This window comes from Myodes glareolus, chromosome 4, assembly GCF_982192425.1.
Source record: "Myodes glareolus chromosome 4, mMyoGla1.1, whole genome shotgun sequence".
In the NCBI taxonomy this organism is placed as follows: Eukaryota; Metazoa; Chordata; class Mammalia; order Rodentia; family Cricetidae; genus Myodes; species Myodes glareolus.
Genome location: NC_142029.1, coordinates 7,082,889 through 7,108,020, shown reverse-complemented (window position 1 = coordinate 7,108,020; position 25,132 = coordinate 7,082,889). Strand labels below are relative to the sequence as shown.

Below are 25,132 nucleotides of genomic sequence, written 5' to 3'. Positions count from 1 at the left end.
AGGATATATAGCCGTTGATCACCCAAAGGAGACCGAAATTTAAATTATCATACACACAATTCAGTGGGTTAACTGCTGTACTCTAAACTTTTCTTTTCCCCATAACTAACTAACTTTTCAAAAACATCACAGATACATTTTGAAACCAACTGCTTGGAAGTCTTAGCATTGTTGACTCAAATCCAGTGTCAATGACCAGTGTCACTGAATCCTTTTGAAAAGTTTCAGTAGTTCTTAAACTGTTTTGTCCTCTCTAGTCCCTCTCTGTAGTTAAGGGCTCCATCAGTTCCCAACACAACCGCTGAAATGGAAAGAAGGCCTGCCACCCTCAGCCTTGACAGACCCTCCACAACACGACACCAGCGTTGGACTTCCTGCAAGCATGCCTTTACAGTGTTTCTCTGAGCTGACAAATGTTCAGTACATTTTTTTTAGCATATTAATGTCTCTTGACCCCTCTTTCCCTTCTAATTTTACCCTAACTGATGCCTTAAAGGCAATTACTGGGTCCTTCTATGTAATAGTATCTATTACAAAAGGATTGCCAGATCTCTGTATCTTACATAAAACACTAGGTGTCCATACTTTTCCTTTTAAACGAGAACAAGGGCTTTAAAACATTGTCAATTGACTAGATTATCCTGCCATTAACAATCTGAAAGGTAATGTACAAAAAAAAAAAAGAAAGAAAAGAAAAGAAAGCAGACACTGGGATGACTAGTGGGCTGGGCATGAGGAAAATGTAAAGGAACACTGCAACAATATACTAGGTCTTTACCAGCTCAAACCAGAGTGAAAAAGATTAAAATGAGCAACAACACTATATGTTGGCATGTGTTTATGGGCCTTTACATACTGCTAGTGAGAAGAGCACTTAGCACAACTACTTTGGAGAACTCTCTCTCTCTCTCTCTCTCTCTCTCTGTGTGTGTGTGTGTGTGTGGTGTGAAAAAATGAATCATACTTCCACAGTATGAGCCAACAATTGTACCCTTTGTCTTTCTCCCAAAAGAAAGCTCATAAATACAGTAAGATTTTCTATGAATAGGATTAGTGGGGAAGCTATTATTATTTTGCTAAATGGTCATGCCAAACTGCCTTCTAATTATTTCATGTTTATTCTGACAGATCTATCCAACTCTCAAGCTTAGGCAGAAAAACTTCCTTTTGTGATGGTCAGCAGTTAATGCAGAGATTCCTTCGCGGTCAGCATGCCGAGAATAAGTGACCAGGTGCTCAACACTAAATAAGACTTCCGTCTCAAACCAGCCATGCCCAGAAGGTTCAAGGACGTTCAAGGACGTTGTGGAAGAAGGGCTGGAAAGCAGGTAGGAGTAGGAGGGCTTGAGGATTCCTGCTGTGTGATGCTGTCTTCCGGGCGGGACATGACTGGGGCACTCAAGAATGCACAGCGGCTCTGTTTACCTGCACATGACATGCATGGCATCAAACCAATCGAACTAGCACGCCTGGGGGAGGGGCTCCCAAGGCCCCATCCTTTGAGGAACTACTGACAGTTGATGGCTGCTAGGAGCGGGAATAGAATTCATGTTTAGGGGTGTGGCCAATGGTAGGCTGTCCATGCTCCAGTGGACAGTCCCACACCTATGTGTGTACGCTAACTGAACTCAGTGGGATATTTTTAAAAACAGATAAGGACATGATGTTAGGAGCAGAAATTTCAGGGAATTCAAACAGGAAAGAGGGGAATAGATAAAATCAAAGTATGTTGTATATATGCTTGAGAGTCTAAAGAATAACTAAAATATTATTTTAAAAGATGACAATTGGTTTATTCACAATATCTCCAACTTGGAAACTGTCTTCAAGCTACAAATGGAAGAATAGGTTTTTTTGATTGAGATATATTTATAGTATGGGATACTTTTTAGCTATCAATATGAAAAGATTCCTGGTACACACCAAAATCATAACAAATTGAAGATGACAGGAAGAGAAGAATAGCATATATGATATCATTTATATAAGGTCTGAAATGAAAAACAGTATATGTGCATAAGTAGTCATTCCTAACCAAGGAGCTATCCAACTGGCAACCACTTACACAGGAAGGATTGGTCCTCTCCCATGGAGTCTCACTGAGTATAAGCGTTCCTTAAGGGCGAGGCCACACACCTAGCAGTAGCCAACACAAAATCAACTCACTGGTAATTTTGGAGATTTCTTTATGGGGGTATCTCACAAATAACAAAGCATCCCAATGCTTTGTTTGGGCATTGTTTACTTTATTAGTCTTTGGCTTAGATATTATAGTCTCCCATTTTGTGCTTTTATCTTGTGTGTGTGTGTGTGTGTATCTTGTGCCTTTCCTCTTTTTAAATTTTCCTGCTGTTTTCTCTAAAGAGAGAGAGAGAAAGAGGGCATTGAGTTGGATAGGTGGGGGGGTTGTGTGAGGACAGTCTGGAAGGAGAAAGGGAAGGGAAACTGATCAGAATATATTATATGAAAATACTTATTTCCATAAAGCAGAAAAACACATGGCATATAAGAAAAGAAACCAGAAAGTGATTGTTGAGCTGGTTTAAAGGGAATTGATTCAGAAGGAAAGTAAGAATTTTCCATGGGAACAAAAATATTTGCTGTCTTATTTGGGGACCACTGTATGGATGCACACAATTGCCAGCACTCATCAAAGTGAACAGTTAGCACCTCTGCCCTTTACTGTGTCTTAATTGCATTTCAATCAAAGAAAAACTTGCACTGTTGTAAAGGCAGTGTTGCATGAATCTGCAAAGATAACAAAGGGAAGGAATGGCTTGGAATCCAGAGGCCCTGTCATCCAGAGAACCTCATTTCCTGGACCCTGGAATTGGCTAATCTGAGCCCCACTATCATTCCTCTCCTTGGCACACCCTCTGTGAGCCATGCCAGGGAGCATGTGACAGCCCAAAGGCAGGAAGCCAGTGGAAAGAGCAAAGAGGCTGGACAAAGGGCTTTCACATAGCCAAGAGCTGGCAGCTCTGCCGCTGTGTCTGCCAGGTCCGGGGTCAGGCCTGGTGAAGAGAATGAAATGGACCAATGGACAAAAGAGCTCTCTCCTCTGCTTCCAGAGGCAATGGTGGTGCTATTCATGCTGTCAATACTAGTAAAAGAGGAAGCAGAAAGCAGAAAGGAAAAACACTCAGGAAAGGAGTAGTGTAGGGGCTGGGGACTTAGCGCGGCTGGTAGTCTGATTGCTTAGCAAGTCAGAAGCCCTGGGTTTCCATTTCCACTGCCATATAAACCGAGTGTGGGAGGGAACACATTCCTGAAATTCAGCACTCAGGAAGTGGAGGCAGAAGGGTAGGAAGTCCAAGGTCACCCTCAGAGTTAAAATAGTGAGTTCAAGGCCAACTTGGGCTACATGGTATGTCATCTATAAGAAAGAGATTTGAGAGAAAAGAAGGAGAGCAAGAAAGGAAGGAGGAAAAAAGGAAGGGAGGGAGGAAGGACAAGGGAAGGAAGGGAATGAATGAAGGAGGGAGGGAGGAAAAGGGGAAGGAGAGGGGAGGAAGAGAAGAAGAGGTGGGGAGAGATAGAAAGTATGAAAGGAAGCAACAAGAAAAAGAGGGTTGATAGAAAAACTTAAAGTTTCAAAAAGATTGTTGCGAGACAGAGGCATGTGAGCCATTCTCTTTACTGACTCCTCCCCTTGTTGGTGATATGATTGTCTTGTGTTGTACGAGGTTTTCCTGGGGAGACCAACAGATGGCTACTCACCATATATGACAATAATGACAGAGCATCGAAGACCGAGCGATGTTAAGAGTCCAATCTGAGTCCAGCTGGGAGAGTCAATGCTTTGATTAGGCTTACTTACTGAACGTACGTAACCCCCAAATAGCTGTACCACTGGAAAGTCCCACCCCAGTATGGATGATGACCCTCCCATAAGGGTCTGCATAGATGGAGTTTCTCTTCAGTTATACCTTACTGGCTCCCAAGGTCAGAAAACCTGTGTAGCTTGGGTAAAACTACAAACAACTGGGAGGGGGTGGAGTAAGCTGAGTGGCTGGGCTCTTAAGATCATCCCCACCCGTGTCTATGGGGAAACATCAACAGGGCTCAGCTGCTGGGGGCCTTTTGTTAAGTATCCTAGTGCGTTGATGAAGATGCTGGTGCTGTCATGTTGGGAGGATAGTGTTCTACATCATCACAGTCAGTAGCAGTACTGAACCTGTCAACTTCAATTATCAGTCATGACGTCATTGTCAACCAGACTTGCCCACATTTGAGTCCCTTCCACATTGCTAGGACCTGGCTAGGGATGCCACTGTTATGGATACAGCCATTCCCGGGTTCAAACAGAAAAAAAGCAACAAGAAGATGTTTGCTATCATCAATATTCCTCAGCAGACAGAAATTTCAAGATAATTCCAGAAATAGTCAATAAGGTCACATTGAAATGGTTTTGGGTGCATTCTAGTGGTAGCTTAAAATACTGCTAAGTTAGTCTTCGGGAAAAATTTATATTTGTTTAGTAAATAACATAAAAGTCTGCAGAATAAATTGTCTGTAGTCACTGGGTCGATTCATAGATAGCAAGTGCAGCAGAATGTCCCCTAGCTTTGGAAGTTCTGCTAGCATTCCCGACTCCTTCTCATCCAGTTCCTTGGAAGATTTACTCATTGCAGTTGACATCTCAACTTGAGCCTGGCAGAGGCAAGCTGTCTCCTGAACTGGCCCATCCGAACCAGAAGTCTCCTGGAAAAACAGACGCAGCCCATAGTGAGCCACATATCTATACTGGGTATCTGAACTAAGGAGAGAAGGTTCTAACGGAGTGGGTGTGAGATTAGGGGAAAGAGAGGACAGGAGACTGCCGAAAGGTAAAGAGACAGAGGGAATATCCCAGAGCTGCTCTCTTCATTTTGGACTCCGGTTCTTGTAGGTCTCAAACACCATATGCTAGTCCTTTTCTCGAATATGAGCATCTTTTCTGCTTAGGCGGCCCTGAGAGAAACTGCAGTTCGGTGACCACTCACTGGGCAGATGAGGAGGAACACTGCGGAGAGCAGCAGCAGAGGGAGAGCCCATGTGCTGAGAGAGGCTGGCTCTCCAGGTCCAATAAAGACAATCACACGGCGTGCAGGGTTCTGGACATCACTACAGGGACACCCCCTTTCCCTACTCTGGCTTGATTGGGGTTCCTTTTCTAACACTCCCACGGAGCTTCTTCTGTCACATTCCTTCACGTTCCACTGTAAAATATACGGTTATCTTCGTCACCAATTCAGCATTTCCAGATTGTATTAGGTGTTTGGTCACACTCCACTCAAGGGACAAAGGCAAGAGGAGGGTTCAAAGTTATCTCTAAGGACATAATGAATTAGAGGCCAGCTGCGGCTACATGAGGGCATGTGTATCTGTGTGTGTGCATATGTAGCTTCATATGTGTATGTATGTGCAGGGGAGAGTGAGGTTGCAAAACCACTGAGAATCCAAGGCCAACCTGGGCTACATACTGACACCTGGTTAAAAAATAGTATCTGTTTGTGCATCAATAGCAAGCTTCTACAGCTAAAAATAACATAAAAATTATCTAGACCCATATATTTTTATAATAGTCATCCAACATGGATATTTTTGCAGCAGCCTGCATAAACATTGTACATGTATGTACACACACATACATAAATTCACATACAATACACACATACATGCATTTGCCCACATACCAACATTTTCAAGCATCCACAGTGGATTTTTAGATAAACAGATGTTAACATGAAGTTCACAGAGAGGCTAAATCGTTTCCTGTGTGTGTTTATTTCCCGTATTGCCAATAAGGAAGTCCAAAGAGGACACTTTCTTCCCAACAACTTAAGAGTCTCAATAGGTTTTTTTCAAAGATTCCCTCCGCACCCTGTGCCCCAAGCAAAGGATTCCTGCTGGGTGGCTTCTGAAGATTTCCCTTATAACAGATGAATGGGGAGCCTGAATGGGCAGTAAAACCCACACCAAACCTCTCTTTGCACCCCGTGTGGGGACAAGAGGTGACTTTGTTCCCTTACAAAGGCTGGATAGAGGGAGCGACAAACTGGCCCTATGGTCTAAGGAGTTTTCTTTCAAACAAATCCTTTTAAAGGGATCTAAATCACGCCACTCACAAGGAGGCTGCACAAGGAACTGAAGGGAACCTTTTAGCTCAATCACAGCCCCAGCCTGAGGAGCGGCAATCGTGTAGTCTCTTCCTTGGCATATCGTCTCTTACATTCCTCCAACGGGACTGCCTTGCCTAGTGCCACATTTGCCTCTCTGAAGAGAGGAAAGTGTCTTGTTATTGTTCCTCCCCTAACAATAAAACTGTCTTTCTCTTCCTTGATATGGCTTGCTTTATGACATGTGAGCATAAGATCAGAGGTGCCCCCCTCCACAGCCTTTACAAAATTGTCTTAAAACACAGTGCTTTGGGACACTTAGTAGTATTGTGCCTGTGGTATTTCGGCTTCGAGTGTGTCCAATCTTTTTACACTGCAATATGACATGGCCATTTACAAATTTGTGTTGGACCGAGTTCACAAGTATCCTAGGGTACCTAAGGTCCCTATTTTTAGCACGTTGAAGGGTAGCATTGAGTCTGAGGAGATGGCTCAGTGTATGAGTGTCCCTGCTATGGAAGCATTAGGATTCCATTTGAATCGGCAAGCACCTCCATATAAACCAGATGTAGCTGTGGATGCCTGCAACATCAGCATGATACTACTTTCATTAGGATTACAACTGCTGGGATAAACACAATGACCAAAAGTAAGTTGGGGAGGGAAGGGTTCATTTGGCTTACACTTCTATATCACTTGTTGATGGAAGGAAAGAAGGACAGAACTGGAGGCAGGAGCTGATGCCGAGGTGATAGAGGGGTGGTGCTTATTAGCCTGTTTACAAGGTTTACCCAGCCTGCTTTCTTATAGAACCCAGGGCCACCGGCCCAAGGGTTGCCCCAACTGCAATAGACTGGGCCCTTCCACATCATATACTAACTAAGAAAATGCCTCCAGACTTGCCTGCTGCCAGATCGTATGAAAGCATTTGACCCAGTTGAGGTTCCTTTCTCTCGGGTGATGATAGCTTGTGTCGAGATGACATGAAACTAGCCAGTACAGGGGTGCTGATACAAGAGTTTCCCAGGAGTTTGCTGCCCCAGCAATCAGTCTAGCTCCAGTGGAGGACTTGTGGCTGCATGAGAGAACTCAAGGTGACACAGCAGAGAGCTATGCAGGATCGATACCTGTGCGCTCAGGTGCACATACAAAACACACAGGAAATAGACAAATAAGTCAATTAATTAACACGGCAGAGAGCTATGCAGGATCGATACCTGTGCGCTCAGGTGCACATACAAAACACACAGGAAATAGACAAATAAGCCAATTAATTAAGTAGAAAGTGGTAGAACCTTTCACATGTTCTACTAGACCTGTTTGAGGTCCTGGCAAACTATATTGGATATATGCAGCCCCCACAGCAATGGTCTAGACAGAAAATGGACTGTTAGGTAAGCCCTCTAACCTGAATCTACCTGGACCAGGTCGCTTTGGGCTCACCCCACGGGACCAGACTCTTTCCTACAAATTGACAATTGCCACTCCATACCTTGGGAGCCTCCCTGAGAGCCTGAGAGCGGAGTGAGAGGAAGTGTTGTGACACATCACATCCCACTTCCTGCAACCATGGAACCCTGGAGACTAGGAGGACACCCCTGCACCCCTGAGGCAATGATCCAGTTGGTATCATGGAGATGCAGAGAAGCTTGGATTCAAACGAATATCGCCTTTATCTATTTTGAAAACCTCTGTTCGCTGTTCAGCCGAGGGGATTAAAATGAAAAGAGGTACATGAGATCGTTTTCCAAGAAAACATGAAGGGAAAAAGAGAGGTGGGTTTATCTTGTAAAGGCACAGGGCCACACAGCCAGATGGCCTTAATTCAAATCACAGGAATAGAGAGAGCAAGAACGAGAGAAAGAGAGAAAGAGAGAAAGAGAGAAAGAGAGAAAGAGAGAGAGAGAGAGAGAGAGAGAGAGCACTAATTAAATAAGAATTAAAAGTAAAAGGACACATAGAGAAGAGAAACAGTGAGAGAAAGGGTCTCTAAACCCAGGCTGCAATAATCACAGCAAGCTTGGCCTTCTCCAGCCCTTTATACTGTTCAGCCAGTACAGAAGCCCCGCCCTTCTGCATTGTTTCCTTCGCTTTCTTACCTGTATAGTTGGACCAACAGACACTACCTTAGAGCATTTTCACGACACTGAATAAGCTGAAACTTAAGCAAAAGTGTCTTGAATGCCATGGAGTCAGAGGTCAAACTCGTGTCATTGCTCAGGGGGAACCCACTTAGTGCCTTCTTTCTGAGACAGGATGTCTCCAGCCTAGCACCTGTCGTGTGGACTAGATGATGGGCCCGTGAGTCTCAGGGACCCACTTTTCCTTGCCTGCCCTGTGCTGGGATTGCAAGGCCATGCTGTCAAGCCTGACTTTTCAACATGAGTTATGGGAACTGAACCCAGGTCCTTGCACTTGCAAAGCAAGTAGTTTGTCTAAGATACTTCCACAAGCATATTTTTAATTTCTTAAAAAAAAGCAAAAGAGACATATAACCTTGCTTGGGGACTAGAATTTATGGAGGCATTCTCTCCTCTTTCTCTCCATTGTTCTCTTTCAAGGTCCTTTTTACCCTTGTAGATGAAAGACAAGGAAGGATGAGGGGAAGGCTTGAGGAGGAAAGCAAGGGACAGAAGAACAGTGCTATGTGATAATTGTCTTGTATTTTGGAAAGATTTGTCACTTGTATTTTAATAAAACACTGATTGGCCAAGTAGCCAAGCAGAAAGCATAGGCAGGGCTATCAGGCAGGCAGTAGAAGCAGGGCAACCAGAACAGGAGAATTCTGAAAGAGGAAAGGTTCAGTCTGCCGTCATCACCCAGACATAGAGGAAGCAAGATGAGAATGCCTCACTGATAAAAGGTACCAAGCCACGTGGCTAACACAGACAAGAATAATGGGAGTAATATAAATTATAAGAGTTAATAAGAAGCCTGAGCTAATAGGCCAACCAGTTAATAATCAATGTAGACCTCTGTGTGTTCCTTTGGAACTGAACAGCTGCGGGACCAGGCAGGACAGAAATCTCTGTCAACAGGACAGCAGAAAGGAGACAGACAAAAACAGAAGTGAAACCGAAAAAGGAAACCAACTTGGCACAAACTAACTTCTTTACCACTCAGAAGTCATTTTTCTTTTCACACCCGACGGCTCTTCACATCTTGCTCCTGGCTCAGTGCATGCTCAATGAGCCCAGGCACACCACAGCTACTGCCTGAGTGTTCTGGAAGTTAAAGTCACATAGAATGTTCCCTGCGGATAGTCCCACACCACCAGAGTAACTGAGACTGGAATGGGCTGATTCCCCCAAATGAAATCAGCCTATAAAAGTGACAATAAGATGAATGGGAAATGACTCTACCATCCTTTAAAACAGCTTCACACTGATAGTAAAGCTGCTTGAAGAAAAATCCTGATGCCGGACCTTCAACAACAGCAGCCCCAGAGTTAGGAAGCTGCTCTTTCTATACCTGCCCTCCTTCTAATAACCTCTGCCTCCTGTGAATCACCCATCTGGTTAGTCACCCAACACCTACTTAATGAGGGGCTGTAGTGGGCCAGCCATGGAGTACAGGTGCAATTACAACCAAGGGGTAAAAAAGACATACACCTCTATCTTCATAGAGAATAGCAATTAATAAGGAAATCAGGCATTTAGGGGAACATGAAACTGATGTTTGGCATAGGTTCATGGGCCAAGACTTAGAAAGCTCTGTGCTGGGGGTTTGGATAAGTCAGTCACAGCAACCACACAAATGAATGGAGTTGAGAGACCAGAGCGTTTAAGGCTATTCACAGTTTTAAGGTGATGAGCTGATTTAATTATGTCCAATGTCCAAAAAAAATTAATTCCCATTGACCAAAAACATAAGAAGTGTTTTGTTTTTTTTTTAAGTGAGAAATTCCATAAAATGACTGTCCTCCCGCTGCAAAGCATGGCAAAGGGCTGTGAGTGGCTGTCTTTAGCTTTAACTCCCTCTAATCATAGCACCGTTCACTACGCTCCCACTGCAAAGGGCATCGAGAACTTCAAGTTTTCATTCTAAGAAAACAATGTCCTCGGCAGAAGCCATAAAACCCATTCCAGACTGAGGCTGCTTGCAGTGTGAGAACACCAAGGTGACAAGGATCGGTCTAACCCAGCAACTGTCCTGTCCATCATCAACCACAGTGGCCACCACCCCCTCATCCATTCCCTCCAAGGACGCCTGCCCAAAGCCACCTCTCTCTGATGCTCTTGGGTCCACACTGTGAAGCATTATGGGTTTTCTATGTGCTGGTACCATCAAACAATTTAGTAGCAAGTATTTGTGCTTAGCTTTCTGTGTGGTAGCTCACCTAGCGCAGTAGCTCACCCACAGGTAGAGGTAGGAAGGGATGGGTTTAAACACGAGTCAGCATTCTGCTTGCATTCTTCGCGAGAGTGTACCAAGAGGCTGCCTCTGACCGCCTCTCAGGCCACATTCTCTGAATTTCCAAATGGGCCACTGAAACGTGAGGCGTTCTGTGAAGACTTACTAAATCTCTAACTTTTGGGAAGATATTAACTAGTCTTCTGTTTGACTATCATAAAAGAACTCTAATCACTTTAAGTTGCACAATTTTTTGTGTATATTTATGAATATATTCATATCTTATACTGTCACACATATTTTACAATTCTTGAAGCCAGCACTCAAAGTGGAAATCTGGAGAAAGCAATTGAAACAGAGGATGGAGGAATGCTGCTTCCTAGATTCTTCTGGGTTCATGCCCATCCACCCTTCTTACACAGCTCAGGACCACCTGTCTAAGTATGACATCATCCACAGTGGGCTGGGTCCTCTAGATTAATCAGAAATATCTGCGCCACAAACAAGCCCACAGGGCAATCTGATGGCAGCAATTCCTCAACTGTGGTTCCCTCTTCCCAGATACGTCAAGTTGACAAATGAAGCTATGGCACTGAGTGCCAATAAAACTTTATTTTTGAAAATAGGCCACGGGCCAGCTTTAGCTCACTAGTTTGCCCAAGACCATTCTAAACTGCTAACTTTTGAAATGTGCGATTGGTGCTTTCTAAGCAACAGATACATTGTTCTGAAAACAGAAGTCTCTGAAAGAAAAGGTTGGAAATTAATTTATGAATTGTCCTTATGTTCGCAGCAGGAAATAAAAGATGGCGAGATTCAGGGGAAGTGACTGATGGTCACCACTCCCCACCATACATGGCAAACACACACAAGCCAAAATGGACAGCATCTAAGGAACTACTGTGGAAGTTGTATTCTGGTCTCCACATGAGTGTGCATCCATGGGCACATGTGCCATATCACCTGAGTCCACTTGCACAAACATGAGTGTGCACACACATGAGTAGGAATGAATGTGACCATCATGGGATGAGTGAGAGTTGGCGAGGAGCTTTAGCATGTATGTCTGCCTTGACAATAAACCAGCAGTTGTTTGATATTGGAACAAAATTGACAACAGAGTCTTTGCGACGCTTCTGTCGCTGCAAGCAGAGCAGATGGTGTCTCGAGTAGCAAAGAGGGAATCTGGCAGAGAAAAGTCTAAGGGAAAAAAGTGCGTGTGACTGTCAGATCTTGGAGTCGCATTGAGACATCCAGGAAAGGAGCCCGGCAATATCTCAAAATCCAACAAATTACTTTTAAAGTTGCTGTGTGAGTCAGGAAGACGGATGGGCTGGGGCTGCGTCTACACGGTCAGAAAACTGCCAGGTCTGCAGAGCAGCTTCATCAGGAAGCCTTCTGGCTAGAAGCCCTGATTTATTATATTGATTTTGAAGATTTTTATGGCATCTTCTTCTTTGGGATGCCTAAGTAGACTCAGCAAAGTTGGCTTCGTATGTCATAAAAGAAAACATATGTGGCCCAATTAAAGAAACAAATCTCATGGTTCCTGTCATGTTGAAGTCCCAAATTACAGAATCTAATATGTAACAATAAAAAACTAAATGCAAAGAAGTCACACAAATCATAATTAAGATCAGGTAGTGTGTGCAAGTGTGTTTGCGTGAGTTGATATGTGACGAAAAATCTGGCATATTTTAGTGTAATTGGATGCATTATGAAGAAATGTGTCTTCTATGTGTGCATGTGTGTCCTGGCATTGTGATTCCTCCCCTTCCAGAGGATAGCAGTGCAACGACATGATCTGCACTCAGTGTTTTAAGAATGCACTTGGAATGTCACCATTCCCTTCCTTTCCCCCAACACTCATCCATCCCAGGAGTCTCAGGTTGCCTGGGCATTGAATGTCAACATATGTCTTCTAAACGCATCTCAACTTTACACCACATGCTTGGGAAAATAGGTAATTTCAGTGTGGCTTTACATAGCCAAGTCACCATTGGGGAAATGACTCAAGACTTGTGATGCCCTTCCTGGCCAGTCCTGACCTGAATGAACCCACCTCAGGCACTCTGCCCCAGCTACACAGCCTCCCTATCTCTAGCATGTGCTTAGCTGTTCTTGACTGAAACATAGAACTTGATGTCCCTTCATCTGGTAAAATAAAAAATATAGCTTAAAAAAAAAGAAAACATCGTCCATAAAGTCCATAACTAGGTTTAAATGCCACTTGCCAGAGAGGCTGCTCTGTACTCTCTGACTTCAGAGAGGTGCTCACCTCAGGCACCTCTCCACCCTTCATGAGGGAACTTCGCAGTGAACTCCACCATCCCTGTCCACACATCCGGGATCATCTCCAGGGCAGGTACGATGGATTAGACTGTCCTGGTTAGGTTGTATCACAACTGAATTTGTATCTGGGGCTTGTTTTTAATCAGGGGCTGCAGAGCACATAAAGAAATGGCTGAATGGTGTCAGATCTCCTACTGAGTTTGAAGAAACAGCTGCCAAATGGTACAGAGGGCCACATGGCTAGGAAGATTTGAGTAGAGGAGAAGAGCTCCCCAGCAGTGGTCTAGGAAGGAAAAGATATTAATCAGTCCTACTCATGACGGGAGCTAAAGTTTGCAAAGAAACTGAGCCTGAGCTGAAACTTTGGCCCTGGGTGACATTGGTGATTTTAGCCTTATGCCATGCCAAGCAGACAATCCAATTACATCATACCAGACCAGGCCTCAAATCATAAAAGTGTGTTGTTTCAAAGCGCTAGGTGAGTGGGGTGTTATGCAATGCTGAAACACATTCAGTCTCTAAATATTTTAAATAAAGAATGTATCTCTATTTGGCATGTCATTTATTAGCTACATAATAATGACGATGATGATTATTCTCTTTCTCTGCTCCACACACACGTGTGTGTGTGTGTGTGTGTGTGTGTGTGTGTGTGTGTGTGTGTCTGTGTGTCTGTGTGTGTGTGTATGTTAGACGGATGGGTATGCAGTTTATTCATGGAAGTTCCATTTCCTGATAAAGCACCTATAATTCAGTGGAGATGAATTGAATACTTTTAAATGGTAGAATAAACTTTCACTAGAAAACAGTGAAAGGTTGCTTCACAGAATATGAGGATGGAATCCCCTATGTCAGGTGACTTCCAGAACGTAAGGATCAGAGGGGTTCCGGATCATCCTGGGCTACCTGGTGAGATCAAGGCCTGTCAATCAAAGACTCACGTTGAAAGAAACCTACTTATCAAAATAAATAAATAAAACTACTTTTGAAGTAGAAATTTCTACAGGACAAAAACTTTTCTAATGGTTCAAAACCAAAATTCTGTGTTTGTTTGTATATGTGTTTGTGTGTGTGTGTGTGTGTGTGTGTGTGTGTGTGTGTGTGTGTCTGAATAAATAATAAAGAAGAAGAGGTCATGGATTTGGGAGGGAGGAAGAGATGCAGTAGGGACAGGATAGGGTAAGAGGGTGATAAAGAAACAGTCAGTTCTCATGTACGAATTTCTCAAAAAAATAAAATTAAGAAAACATAAAGGTTATGAAAATAAAACAAGTCAAGAAACATTATCCAGAGTGTATCAAGGGGAAAAATGAATAGTAAAACAAAGCAAAATGATAATTTCAGAATATTTTGAGAAATTATCATGGCTCCAAAAAGCAAACAAAGAATTAAAAGAAGAACCCAATGGAATAAATAGGGTATGAATGGGGCATTGACAGAGCCAGGAAAGAAAAGTCCAGATACTAAGAGATAAAAACCTCACAGGCAGTGTGGTCTGCTAAAGACATCAATAGATGCCATTCTCTCCTCCACAGCAGCTGACCATGCAGTTAGGACACCGGTCTGCACACACAGCTTGCAAGGATATAAAGAGGTCCAATGCTTGGCCAGAAGTTGGCAGTCTGTGTAGTATCCCACAGCACATGGGTCATCTTCATTGTATCTCCATAGAGAAGCAAACCCACTCATGAACAAGGGACCACTGCCTTGACAGGCCCGACTGAGCCTTGGGTCCTAGGCTGCTTTGGTGTCCCCTCCCTCTAGAGGCTGCTTCTTCTTTCCAATCAGAATGGTTTCATCTCAGCAACACCCACAGTCCCGATGCTGCGTTGTTACAGGCCCAATAGCACACACTCATTTCCTGCTTCCTGGACACTGGTGCTCCCACCTTCCCTTGTTGCTAGGGAACTGCCCCAGTTCTGGTGAGCACATTGGCAAGTGTGCTGAAGGTTCTAGAGCTCCTGACAGAAGAGGAACTGTTTCTTCCCAGGTGCCATGCCTCCCCTTTTAAATGTTGTTTGAACAGATATCGAGGAGGGGAAAAGCTAATGAGAGAGAATGCTTAGGAAAGAATGGATCTGGGTGTTGACAGCTCATCCCACCGTTTGCCTGTGAAACATTTGTGAGCACGTGATTGCCCAGCTGGTGGCGCTGTTACAGGAGTGTGTGCAGCACTGTCCCCAAAACTAGACTGCTGCCACCATCCTGAATTCAGCAGTGTCTGCTGGAGAAAGGTCATTGCAACAGGGCTTTTTCACCGTTTGCTTCCAGAATTAAACAAGATCACAGGGAGCGTCACTGGACCCTCACTTGAGAATCCAGCCACCCCTCCGTATCAGTTGTATGTATCTCTGCCTTAATGACTAGGGGCCCTCTGGGTCTCAGGGAAGAGTACAGACATTGGGAAAGACTACAGGGGAGGGGTCACCATCATTTCAAACTGTGAGGACATTATTGTCTTTGTTGGGCACAGATGTTCCAACACAGCTGACTTTGGGACCATCCACACTCCTGTAGGAACTCCTCGCTCACGCCCTGCAAGAAGTACAATACACTCACTGGCTTCCTCAGACTGAACTTTGCTAGAATCATGCTTTGGCTTCTCACTGGGACCTTAGGAGGAGGGTGGACATTGCTTAGCCTCCACCCACAGGAAGAAAACTCTCACAGCAGGGAGGATGTGGGGTCTGTAGAAGCGGAGCCTGTCTCGAGGTAGTGAATATATGTGTTTGGAGGTGTTCTATTTCTGCTTCCTGATCTACAGATATGTGGCCAAGCAGCTGCCACAAGTTCCTACCACCAGGAGGTCAACTGCATACAGCAGTGCCTAGCACTGCCATTATGAACTATGTCTATTCAGAACTTTCTCCTGCGGCTGCTTCTTGCCAGGTATTTGGTCACAGCAGAAAGACCAAATTAGTTAGAAAGTTAACTAATATTGGTAACATTTCCAATTCAGTGAGCCAAACTTAAAAATATCTATCTACTCTATATAAATAAATAAAACAACAAACGCCTGTATTATGTGAGCTACAGCTACAGGGGTTGTGGTTGCTCTCAGCCATATGTTTGTACTCTATGGGATCAAGTGGGATCAAATCTACCAGTATACTGTTAGTTGTTAAAAGAAAGCATCCAAATTATATAAAGGTATATGGGTATACTTTAAATATGTTTAGGAAGTATGTTAACCTATGAATCCATATATTAACCTGTAAATGTTCAGAGAAATGTCTGAGACCATAGACTCCAAACCGACAACAGTAACTCTCTCAGGGGTGGGTGCAACAGTTGGAGGTGCTGATGAGAATGTATTTACTGCAGTTATGTTATGATAATGTGTATGATAATAAAGAGATGAGAGACAGGTGAACTAAAATAACTTCAAATAAAAGCAACAAAGCATTGAAGTGGACATCCTTGACATTTCTGAGTCTCGCCAGTGTTTACCAAATGAAAATAAACTTTAGAGAAGTCGTGAATGTATCGTGATTTCAACTTTTAATGTTTTAATATTTAATCACATGTATCATGTGTGTCTGTGTGTGGATATGTATTTTATGAGTGCAGTGTCCACAGAGGTCATAAGAGGGCTTCAGTTGCCTTGAAACTGGAGTTACAAGAGGTGATGAGCCACTCAACACGGTCTCTGGGATGCTAACTCAGGTTCTCTGCAAGAGTGGTATTTGTGTTCCAAACCGCTGAGATCTCTCTCTAAGGTGGTGTTGAGAATCTGCTCAGTTTTGCAGGGTGTGGACAACATGGCATCTATATGGCACATCCAGACATTCTCAACTATCCTGTGGAAAACAGATTCATTTGCTAAATATAAGCAAAGGCACTGGGAAAAGCAAGTCCTGACAACTTAGAGATATATGGAAAGCAGATGTGTCCTCGCACCAAAGGGTTTATTTCTTCACAGATGTTGCCATGGAAGGTCTTATGTTGTTCTGTTGCTGTGACAATTACATAGTGAAAGAGGAAAAATAGTGCCATGACCCAGAAATTCTCTCCCAAGAGTGACAGCCCATGACAATTTCCAGAACCCACTGTCAGAGGAGAGCACCAAGGCACACACTGTGGAACATCGTTAGGGTGCTAAAATGTTGACTGCATTGGAGTTTATTTCTCAAATCAATAATGAAACTCAACAGACATCAGCAGAAAGACAAGAGGAAAAGAATGGTTCGAAATGGGATGGAAAGGAGCTAGGAAGTCAAAGGACACGATAAAGTAGCAGGGCCAGGCAGTGACTCCGGGGAAATATGAGAACTTTACATCCATGCAGGAAAGAGGATAAGATTCTTTCTGCACTTGGTGTCTTGATGCTAAAGACTGGGTATTTATTCAACCCCTACCCTGCATCTGCTATGCCAAAGATTGTGCTGGGCACCTGCACCACTAAAATAAAAAGTCAGAGGACTCACCAAGTTATTACAAATAATAACCTCAGACTGTTAAAAAAACAGAAATCTTCTTCAGTAATCATGGTTGGGGATGTGGCTGGGGTTGGGTCAAATTCACACTGTCTTGGAGGAAACGGGAGATACGATATAGGGTATGGCTGGCTCAAGTGACAGTGTGAGCAGGCACAGGCAGGGAGTGGAGAAAAACCAAGCTTGGTTGGCTCACAATAGAGAAGGAAGCAAGATAGGGCCTGTAGGTGGCTGGTGAAGGGCCAAGGCTGGCAGCACTCAGGAAGGTGCTTTTCCTGCGTCCTCAGAGGTGAAGGAACAAGTCCAGCAACATGGCCAGACTTGTGTCTTAAAAATTTTAGATGTGACTAGGAATGTGTTCCCATGGAGGGGCCACCGGAGGACACACTAGAGGTGCCTGGGTCAGTTCGGAAGTAGCTAACATGGGCCTGGAGAGATCACGCAATTGCTGAAGCGCTCGCTAAGCAAGTAGGATGGTCAGTCTTCAGCCTCAGCACCCACAGTGTTTCACAAAGGTAAGTCTGGTAGCACACACATGCAATCCTGGAAAGACAGAGGTAGGCAGATTCCTGGGGCACACCTGCTGCCACACTAGTCTCATCAGTGAACCTGAGGACACAGTTAGGAGCCCTGTCTCAGCTCTTGAGGAATGACAATGGAGGCTGACCACTGACCCGGAGTACATGCCTCCCACTCCTGAACACGCATGCACACACATGCATATAGAAATACATAAAGATAATTGGTTGTAATATCTAAGGAAGCAACACAAGGGCCTCCACGAATCTGGACACACACAGGCGCCTTCATAATATATGGTGAATGATGCTCATGTTAGAGGCGAGAGAAGAAGGGAAAAAGGGTTGGAGGACACAGACGAGAAGAAAGAGAACACTCTTATCCCATGCCAGTGTTCTGAAATGCTAGGCTGCCAAACCCCCAACTGCTCCTTGTAGCCATGGCCTTCTAACCTGATTTCCCCATTTTCTTCCAACACTTCATCCCTAATGGCTCTCACGGAACACACCCCATTCTCTTTCCCAGCGCAAGGCTGCTCACATCCAGCCGTTCCTGACTCCTGGATGCATTTTCCATTCTTCTAGCCGTGACGTCCTGTTGCTTTTCTACCACGCTGTTTCCTGAAAGTCACGGTTGCCATAGGCAGACTATGTGTGGAGCAGAGAGGCTTATCAGATGTCAAGCCTTCAGTGGCGCTGCAGTGGTTTATGAGACTCTCACACTGCAAATGGGAAAACATCAGTGCCCTTCCTCAGGATCAGACTGAGCAGGAACGCGAGGGCTCGGGGCCATTCACTCAGCCAAGTGTTTTCTGAGCAGGGTTTGTGCCAAGCATCGTCTAAGCTTTTTGTAGCAAAGGGCAAAGGGTCATTACGATTCTGGACAAGTTTCACCTTTCATGAAGAGGTAAGCAGGTGGGTGCCACAGCGAGGCCTGGTGCCCAGGTTCTGCTGAGGCTCTAAGGAGAGACAGGAGGGAAAGGGTAACTAGACATGTCAGTGACCACTGCATGAGTCTCCTCGCTCTTTACCAGTGACTCGGGGAAACTCTGGGGGCTGTGGCATCAAAAGGAATGGACTCAGAGCCTTTTATAAAAAGTGGTCATGATCCAGCTTGCTGAGAAGTTCTGAAGGAGAGAAGCAAACAGCGCAGAGACAATCCTGGGAAAGTCTCGGTTTCTCTACTGAAAGCAATGGTTAAACTAATTGCAAAGAACTTTGGGTCTTGCACTTCAATTAAATATTCATAGAGCTCCATTATGCGCTGCATTTAGAAGTTAAGAGACTTTCAGACCCCTTCTGCATTCCCAGTAGTCAGCTAATCCATTTGAAATGTGATACTCTCTCCAGCCCACAGGCTCAGGGAGTTGGCCCAGGCAGGCAGGCCAGTGTAGGATCTTTTTCAAGAGATGCAGGCTGAGGCTTGAGGAGACTAAATTGTTCTGCAAAGCAAAGAGCGGTTGTCACTAGGGAGGCAGCCTTAGCACAAGGCAGGCACAGACTAAGAGAATTAAGGAGAGGGTGAGGGGAACATGTCCTGGTGGCAGAAGTACTATTTTCTTAGTTGGTAAGGATTCATAGGTGGGTGGAGGGTGGCGGAAGAACAGTGGGTACTCAAGCCACGTAAATGCTCCCTGAAGCCGAACTTGATTATATATGTATGATCACCAAGATGACCAGCCGTTTTATAGACAGGTGACTCCCTTCCCATGCTATCCACTTTGGATCTTCTTAGACAATCCTTCTGCACACTGCAAGCCTGTGGGCCACATTCCGACTGCCACTTGTTTTCTTTCTGTAAATAAAACTTTATTGGAATTCAGCCATGTCCAGTACTTTCATATTATTGACAAGTTTCAACACAGATGGTACAACCAGTATCTAGCTTCCTATGGATGATTTGAGCCTTTGCAGGAAGTATGCCAGGCCTGCTTTAGAAAAATGTTTATGTCCTACACAGACTTCGAGTTTGTAACCCAAGCTAAGCCATGCATGGCTCCATAGTATTCATTATGCAGACACCCACCCACATCCACTCTTAGGAAGGCAAAACTAATGACTCACGAGTAAACAGAATGAAAACCCAGGCCACTTAAAGGCTCGTGCAATCTGCTTTATCCCCAAAAGCACTAAGAGAAGAGCTTTGAGCCCTAAAATGTTAACCATTACCATGCCAAACCCGGTCAGTCCCTCCTCCTTGTACTTCCTGTCACAGGTCAGCATGAGCTTCCCGGCAGGAGCCCTCATCATATCCTACTATTAGAATCCCATCCACCTTGACATGAGTGGGGCAAAGCATACTCATGTTAGCAGAAGAAGTTGCTTGGGGCCCATATATTATATACAAGATGAGCTGGGAAATCCAACTCAAAATAGCACTTGCCATCTCCTGAATTGTGTGTGTGTGTGTGTGTGTGTGTGTGTGTGTGTGTGTGTGTGTGATTCTTAGTTATCACCTACTTTGATTTGGGAGGCCTGCCTCTCACTGGCCTGGACCTTGACAAGTAAGTCCCAGGGACACCCTTTTCTCTGCCTCCGCAGCAGTGGTATTACAAGTACATATTGCTACAGCCACACCATCATTAAAAGTTGGGTTCTGGGGTGGAACTTGGGTCCTTGTACTTGCGAAGCATTTTACCCACTGCACCATCCTCCCAACCCGGCTTTCTTATTTATTTGGGATATTCTCTCCATATAGCATGTAAGAAATACACATACTGCCTTACTTCTTATGCACCAGATGTGATGCTACCTAGGGATTCAAAGCAGTCCAGAGCAGAGTTTCCTATGGAAAGGAACCAGAGGGGACCAGAGGTCTCATACCAATGTGGTCTCTAGGTAGCTGATGCCCACGTCAGGATTTAAACTCAGATCTCATTGGAGACAAGAGGAATAAGTAAGAACACCAGGATTCTTTGTAGATACGATGTTTTCTTGTATGGTAGAACGAATGCAAGCAAAAGGAAATGAGCGAGATGTAGAAAAGGCATCAAGAACACATAACATCCTTCTTTAAACCTCTGGAGAACTAGCTTTACTACTGGTCCCACTGTGATTTGAGAATAAAACACAGAGTCCTTTTCTTAAGATATATATCTTTCCACCATGTCATCCCTAGGGCCATACTGACGAATCATAACGTGGACTAGTTAGACATCAAAGGCGATCTCTACAGGCTGACCTCTCTGTGTTGATAACTGTACAAAGACCCCTGTGCTGTCGTCTGTGTGCTGACCCCTGTGTGTGTGCTGACACCTGTGTGTGTGTGCTGACACCTGTGTGTGTGCTGACCCCTGTGTGCTGACACCTGACATCACACTCTCACAGAGTAATAATTTGGTCTTGCTCAGTGAAAAGAATGAATGATCTCTATGACACTATCACCAAGTCTCAAAGGACTACAGCCCCATCAGATGGGGCCACTACAGTCTCAGTTCCTGACCACTGGTCTAAGGAATAGGGGCACAGCTTTTGTCTTAGTTTCCAAAATATATAAAAGGCTATGATACAGGGCAGGTTGTTGTTATAAGCAGTAAGCAACTTGTTGGCTTTTTCCTCTCTCTTCCCTCCCATTTGCATCCCCCCCCCCCCGCTACCCCTTCTCCCTCTCTCCATCTGCGTCTTTTTTTGTGGGGATGGAGAACACTTCCTCAAGCAGATTGGTTTGAGTGGTCAGTTTCCTTCTCTAGGGCCTCTCTTCTAAACAATGACAGGTATCATTTTAAATTGGAGATAATCAGGAGAGGAAGAGAGTGACATGCAAAACAGAAACTAAGTAGATTAAAAACTACACAGGAGGTTGGCGAGATGGCTCAGTAGGTAAAGGTGCCTGCTCCCAAGCCAGACAACTCAAGTTCGATCCCAGGAAATCATATGGTGGAAGGGGAGAATCAATTTCACTAGAAGAAAGAACTCACACGCACACATACACACACATACATGAAAGTAAAGATAAAATAAAAAAAACATGCTAAAAGCAACATGTATTGTTCTATATACATGGCATCAATATAGAATATGCTTATATGTATATATATACAGTATATATAATTATGCTAACATAGAGCATAAGAAACTAGCACACACAATGTGACTCCCTTTTCTGCAGGCCAGTAGCAGTCACAACCTGTTCTTGCTAGCCCGTGACGTTCGCTACCACCTTCTTAGTCACTTGGTTCCCTTTCAGTATAAAATAAATATGCAGACTCAAGAGTCTGGGGTGAGAAGTTCAGGACTGAAAATACTTCCTCTGTCACTGTTCTGGCTTGCTCACTGATGGATTTTCTTTAATCTGGCAAATAAAGACCTTTATTAGAACGGGGATAATAGTTATGATTTTTTCTCACCCAAATAAACACTTACACGGAAACCATGTACTCAAAAATAATTCAGGCACATCCCCAAAATGTTCCTCATTTTGATCCTGCTGGCATTTTATATCTAAGATCTAAGGCGTCATTTTCCCATAATGCAATTGACACGAGTGGTTATGGCACCAGAACTGTTTAGGCTTCAACCTTTGCCCCATAAAGAACCCCTTCTGCACAGTTTAGACATTCTTCTCAGGAGATAGGCCTCTACCAAATAGGAATTTATGTAAATGAATACGGTCATGAAATGAACAGGGGACGCATACCTAAAAAGCTCAATTTTGCAGGCTATTTCCAGAAAAATAAATCAAGTGCCAGAAAGGTGGCTCAAGTATAAAATCCACACATTTTGAAAAGATGAAAACTAGCCAGGGCTGGGGAAATGACTCCATAGGTAAGAGTGCTTGCTGTTCAGACATGAGGTCCTGGGTTTGAATCCTCAGCACCCAAATCAAAAGCTTAGCAAGGCTTTGGCTGACTGTAGGACCAGCACTGTGAGGGCAGGAGACAGGAAGATTGCTGGAGCTTATAAACTGCCAGTCTTGCTCTCAGTTCAGTGAGAGACCCTGACTTTTGTGCACAAAGACATGTACACAAGAACATACACACCCCAACACACACATGGGCATGTACCACACCCACCCAGCCTGCAGCAAATATTAATAATAGACAGTATCACAAAGATACCCACAATAGAGTGGGAATGAGACCAGGGTTTTAACTATGAAAATTTTGCCCCACAGGGTGCAACTACCTCTGTCAAGAAGCATTGCTCATTGTCACTTCAGGGCAAGAGAGCCATCGACATCCCAAAGACAGAAACCAGGGGCATCAGTAAGCATCCAAAGTTCCTTGTATCAGACAACCCTCTACAACCAAGAGCAGGTCACCGTTCCATTGGGTAGGGTGTGTATACATCTGCATGTGTACATTTCTTTGTATCTGTGCGTGGAGTGTGTGTGCATCTGGAGACCAATGGTGGGGATCACGTCTTCATCTTAAGCTTTGAGACAGAGTCTCTTGTGGAACTTGCAGTTCACTAATTAGCTGGACTCCCAGGTTAGCAAGTCACAGGATCTGCTTGTCCCCACCTCCCCAGAGTTGGGGTTACAGGTGTGTGCACTGCCATTACTGGGCCTCACACTGAACTCAAGCTCTCCTGCTTGTCCAGCAGGTGCTCTACTGACTGAGCCAGCTCCACACTGATCTATTGCCAAATATATCTGTGATGAAGACATGCTGTGTTCACCTGTGATCCAGAATGCTGGAAGATGTCACATCCTGTCATGTTAAAGCATACTCATGACCATGCCATGTGGCATGTACTCATCCTATAAATTGGAACAAGCAAAACTTTGTTTTTGCATTTCTATGACAACCTTAATATTGCCAGAGCACTGTCAGAAGTTAATAACTGAAGCTGAAGATTCATGGTTGTAAGCTGGTCCAGAGACTCACAAAAGGAATTAACCTGAAGGTGGGAGCTGATGTAGAGGCCATGGAGAATGGATGCTCAATGGCTTGCTCAGGCTGCTTTCTCAGAGTATTCAGGGCCACCAGACCAGGGACGGCACTGACCACAATCAATCACTCACTAAGAAAATTCTCCCCCGGGCTTATCTTATAGAGGCATTTCCTCAATTGAGGTTCTTTTCGCTCAGATGACTTTAGCTTGTATCAAGTTGACATGAAAATATCCAGCACGGGGTTGGGGCATGTCCACCTGTGTGTGTTGGTATCATGTTTTCTGAGACAGAATCTTTCATTGGTTTGGACTCATCAGTTAAATTAGGTTGTCTTGCCAGTGATGACCAAGAATCCGCATGGCTCAGTCTCCCAATCACTGGGATCCGCAAGCATTCATCACCTTGCCCACGTAGTTTATGTTCTGGGCTAACTCAAATCCCCATCCTTGAAAGGCAAATACTTCACTGACCAAGCCAATCCTCTCAACCCCTGAATCTTTAACTTTCGTTGCTTTAGGAGAAATTCTCTATGTCTAAAAGCAGGGACTGAAGTAGCCAAAGTTACTTACTGTTCAACCGAATGTTACTTTTAGCCTCGCCAAACACAAAGGCGGGAGGTAGCAGTCAGGATATTCTTGATGTGCTGTCTGTGAGAGAACTACTCCAAGCCCTCAAGATGAAAACATACCCTACCATTCTCAGGGGGCCAACCACATCCCCATGGGGCTCCCAAAGCTGGTTTAACTAGTTTATGGAATGGCGGTTCCAAGGGATCTCTTAGCAGCATAGAGAAATGGTCAACATAGTGGCTTCCCAATGACATCTCCCTTTCATCCTGAATAAAATGAGGGGTCTCCGGCTAGGCAGCTCAGCTTACCTGATGGACCAATCAGCTAGTTCGTGTCTCATTTGCCTGGACCAAGTCAAGCTGGGATATTGGTTCATTGTCTTGTTCTAATGGATATGGATTGTTTTCTCTTTAAGAGCCTGAATGCTTCCATAGTCAATTGGTCGCATTCTATAGAACACAAAGAACCCTTCTAACTGGTGGCGTTTCTATCTCTTTCCCCTATTTAAAGAAACATTTCCAGGATATTGCTCAATCTATACTTAAGGCTGCTAAGCCAAAGGATTTGTGAGGATATATTTTATAATATCTTGAAAAATCATACTGTGCTTGCAAAGTAAAGATGGGGGAGTTTGTCTAAATATCTCCATGTACATCAAAGCATAAAATATGGATGCAATGATGATAAGCATCTCTGGGGTTCAGATAGATCGATTGTAGAAAGGTTATTTTAATTAACCTAGGAATTTGGAGTCTCATATTTGCTATAGGAATTCCTACTGCCAGTAGCCTTGAAGTTCCCCGTCCACTTGGGCATGGCCTCTTATACTAGCTCAGTCGGTAGAGCATGAGACTCTTTATCTCAGGGTCGTGGGTTCGAGCCCCACGTTGGGCGCCATCTGTAGTGATGGAGCTGCAGGCAGGCCTGCTTTTCGTCCTGCCCAGCTCCCGCATGGCTAGCTTAGCCCCAGAAATAATAACACATAAATTGTATTCATTTAAATACTGCCTGGCCCATTATCTCTAGA

At 44.3% G+C, this 25,132-nt stretch overlaps 1 protein-coding gene across 9 annotated transcripts in view; it reads right to left on the bottom strand.

Moving 5' to 3' along the window:
• Nucleotides 1-24,527, bottom strand: part of Rbms3 (RNA binding motif single stranded interacting protein 3) — a 796,347-nt gene extending 771,820 nt beyond the window's left edge. For all 9 annotated transcript variants that reach the window (XM_048423668.3, XM_048423677.3, XM_048423671.3 and 6 more), the window contains exon 1: nucleotides 24,414-24,527. The gene's annotated coding sequence lies outside the window, so the exon portion shown is untranslated. The remainder of the gene's footprint in view (nucleotides 1-24,413) is intronic.
• Nucleotides 24,528-25,132: the final 605 nt, after the last annotated feature.